The sequence below is a fragment of the Ascaphus truei genome, chromosome 1 (assembly GCF_040206685.1).
Source record: "Ascaphus truei isolate aAscTru1 chromosome 1, aAscTru1.hap1, whole genome shotgun sequence".
Classification (NCBI taxonomy): Eukaryota; Metazoa; Chordata; class Amphibia; order Anura; family Ascaphidae; genus Ascaphus; species Ascaphus truei.
In genome coordinates, this window is record NC_134483.1 from 420,826,450 (window position 1) to 420,830,701 (window position 4,252).

Below are 4,252 nucleotides of genomic sequence, written 5' to 3' on the forward strand. Positions count from 1 at the left end.
CACGTGGTGTGGCCCGCAAGAGAGGGGATACTCTCCAATATATCCACTGCCTACATTAATTGAGTGTCTGGTAAGCGGGCATTTCTTCTGTGGCTGCGGTGCAGACGTGACCCTTCCATTTTTAATGTTGTTTTATTAAATGTGATTTTTTAATTATCAGTCTTTTGTCTCAGCAGATGTTTGTCTAGCAGTGTTAAGTGTTTTGTTAGTTATTGTATTACACTATGTTTGTTTTTGTTTCCCTTGCATGATTCACTGTCTTCATTGGAAGAGTTCCAGCAGAGTGCATCCTTCTACTGGTTGTATAATACATTTATTATCTCTTTATATATGTTTCTGATCCAGCGCCATAGATATAACGTTTTTTCTGGACACACATACACACAACCACTGGCACACTCTCCTCTTCCTCACCCCGAGGCCTGGCCCGCTGGATCCCCCCCCATCACCCAAACCTCACCTCCCCGCCGGCTCCCCCCCCCCTTCCATCACTCACCCACAACTCACCTCCCCTCGCGGCGCCCTTAACGCTGCTTGGCCACGTGGGGGGGGGGGGGTTAGCGCCGCCGCCACTGCCGCCACTCCCATCACCTCACAACCCTCAGGGGTGATGCAGCAGCCCCACCACCCTCTCCCGCCTCCTTCCCTCCCTCATCACAGCCTGCTTGGCCGCGCACTGCGGGACTTGCCGGCGGGAGGAGCAGGGCAGTGGCGGCCGCGGCGGGGCTGACTGTCCCCTGGGGCGCCCGCGGGGGGACACCTCACCACATGGCTCCCACCCACCCTGCCGCCTCCCCAAAGCTTCCACTACGCCCGCCCGCTATCTTCATGCCGCCGCAGCCGCCGCGTGAGGTATGGGGGGGGGGGGAATGGCATCTCACCCGCTATCTTCATGCCGCCGCGGGGGGGAGGGGGTAAGATGCAGGGGGGAAATGCAGGCCTGCCCGCCCGCTATCTTAAGGCCTCCGCCTGAGGTATGGGGGCTGCGGTTGGCAGGCGGTGGGGGGATAGAGTTAAAACATTATCCTCCAAGGAGACTTATTGGATACATAAGTTGGATACCATGTCCCCCAAGGGGCTTAAGGAGGATGTGGATATTTGGGCACTGTATTAAACTTTAATCATTAGCCCATATCCATAATAGACCCGTGGGACATGCTATCACTCTCTTTTTACTCTATTTCCCTTCTCCCTGCTGCACTTTATCCTGTAGTATTTTTAGCTAATCTTTTTTATATATATATATATGTAAAGGATTATAAAATGTCTATTTTAATTTCTTTATATACTAATACTGTGTTTCTTTTTATTCCAGCAAGGTTTTATATATTTATGGTAGGCTAGATTATAGGTTAGTTATTTGTCGATTGGTGTTTTTAGGTTTTGTCAATAAAGTTTTTGTTTTAAAAGTAATAGTATATCTTCCCTATCACTTTGACCATGGCTCAGATGATTGGTCTAACTTTAATAGTCTGACCAATGAGACATCTCTGAGAGGTATTTAAGACCTCTGGGTACTGGCCAAAAATTATTCCCTGAAGAAGTACTTAGATGTACGAAACGCGTTGGATGTATTTAGTTTATGCCAATTTATTGTTTTTTATTATCCCCTGTATCTGCATCATATTCAATACCATTTGGGGTTTTTTTGCTGATTGAAGCGGTTATTGCGCCGCTGTAGAGACTCTGAAGGACTTTCTTCTGCTCCTTCCTTATTGCCACGGGAACTGTGACGTCACCCCGCTACATCACGTGACGGAGCGACATCGTGGCCTCTCCATCGGCTCTGAACTGCCCTGTCACTGCTGCAAACGGAGGATTGTAAGAAAAGAAGAAAAACCCCTGGAAGAGGCATACTGCCGCCTGAGACTTTGTTTCAGTGAGTGCTTGAACCTGCAGTTGAGCCAGACTGCTGCTAAGGAACTCCCTTGAAAGCAGCTTCCAGCTGGACAAAGAGTGTATGAGGGATCCTGTGCCCCACAACCACCACAGAGGCTCCTGCAAAGAAAGCTGATTCCCCTGTCTACAATCCTGGAGTGGTAACAAGTGTTATATACACTACCGACACACTTTATTGAAGTGTGGTCGGTACCGCAAGCCGGGAAATCTCCCGGCTTGCTAGCGGCCGCCCCTCGGCGTGCCGCGCGTCATAGACGCGCAGTCACGCGTCATCGGGAGCGTGCGCCCCCTGCTCGCGTGTCCAGGGGCTCCCCGAGGGAGCCCTGGTGTCCCGCGATCGCGGGACAGCGGCAGGGGGTTCCGGGGGACCCGGCGGACCCGGCAGCGGTAGGGAGAGCGCCCCGATCGGAGGGCGCTCTTCCGCTGCTTCGGCGTGCGCCCGTCACACTCGGGCGCGCGCCAGGCTACTGCTGCGGCACAGAACGGGCAAATGCTCGAATTAACTGTGCCGCAGCAGTACACTAAATGCTTATGTATTCTTTATTTGATGTACGCAGATTTTATACCCCAATATTATTGTAATACATTTTTATTACTTGCTTCACTATTTGGCGTTGTGCGCTGTTTTCTTTTTGTTTCCATTTCCTCGGTGGGGGGATATGTCACCGACCAAGTCACTAAATAAAAGTCACTAAATAACCAACCCACCCAGTCATTAAATAACCAAACCACCCAGTCACTAAATAAAAGTCACTAAATAAAGTCACTAAATAACACACCCACCCACCCAGTCACTAAATAACCCACCCAGTCACTAAATAAACCAAACCCAGTCACTAAATAAAGACACTAAATAAAAGTCACAAAATAATCCCACCCACCAAGTCACTAAATAAAGTCACTAAATAAAGTCACTAAATAAAAGTCACTAAATAACCCACCCACCCAGTCACTAAATAACCCACCCACCCAGTCACTAAATAACCCACCCACCCAGTCACTAAATAACCCACCCAGTCACTAAATAACCCACCCACCCAGTCACTAAATAAAGTAACTAAATAAAAGTCACTAAATAACCCACCCACCGTCACTAAATAAAGTCACTAAATAAAGTCACTAAATAAAGTCACTAAATAACCCATCCACCCAGTCACTAAATAACCAACCCACCCAGTCACTAAATAACCCACCCACCCAGTCACTAAATAACCCACCCACCCAGTCACTAAATAACCCACCCACCCAGTCACTAAATAACCCACCCACCCAGTTACTAAATAACCCACCCACCCAGTCACTAAATAACCCACCCACCCAGTCACTAAATAAAGTCACTAAATAAAGTCACTAAATAAAAGTCACTAAATAACCCACCCTCCCACCCATTCACTAAATAACCCACCCTCCCACCCATTCACTAAATAACCCACCCACCCACCCATTCACTAAATAACCCACCCACCCAGTCTCTAAATAAAGGTCACTAAATAACCCACCCACCCAGTCACTAAATAAAGTCACTAAATAACCCACCCACCCAGTCACTAAATAATAGGTCACTAAATAAAGTCACTAAATAACCTACCCACCCAGTCACTAAATAAAAGTCACTAAATAACCCACCCAGTCACTAACTAATGAACTCAACCACCCACCACGTCACTAACTAACTCAACCACCCACCCAATCACTAAGTCACCCACACACACAGTGACGCACACACGCACACTGATGCACAAACACACAGTGACACACCCCCTGTCTTCCCCCCGCCCCTGCCTTCCCCCCGCCCCTGCCTTCCCCCCTGCCCCTGCCTTCCCCCCCGCCCCTGCCTTCCCCCCCTGCCCCTGCCTTCCCCCATGCCCCTGCCTTCCTCCCCTCGCCTCTGCCTTCTCCCCGCCCCTGCCTTCCCCCCTGCCCCTGCCTTCCCCCCCTTGCCCCTGCCTTCCCCCCTTGCCCCTGCCTTCCCCCCCCACCCCTGCCTTCCACCCCCCCGCCGCCCTCCCACCCTTGCCTTTCACCCACCCGCCGCCCTCCCGCCAGTGTCTTTCACCCACCCGCCGCCCTCCTGCCCCTGCCTTTCACCCACCCACTGCCCTCCCGCCCCTGCCTTTCACCCACCTGCCACCCTCCTGCCCCTACCTTTCACCCACCCGCTGCCCTCCCGCCTCAGCAGCCACACACCGCCTCACACCCCTTCCCACCGTAGTGGGACCGCCACACAGCACTCACCAGCCACTCGCCACCTCACACCCACTCACACCCTAGCGGGACTTACACCCACCACTCACTACCCACCCGCCACCCGTACTGAGCACCTGCCCACCGACTCATACTCTAGCGGGACACA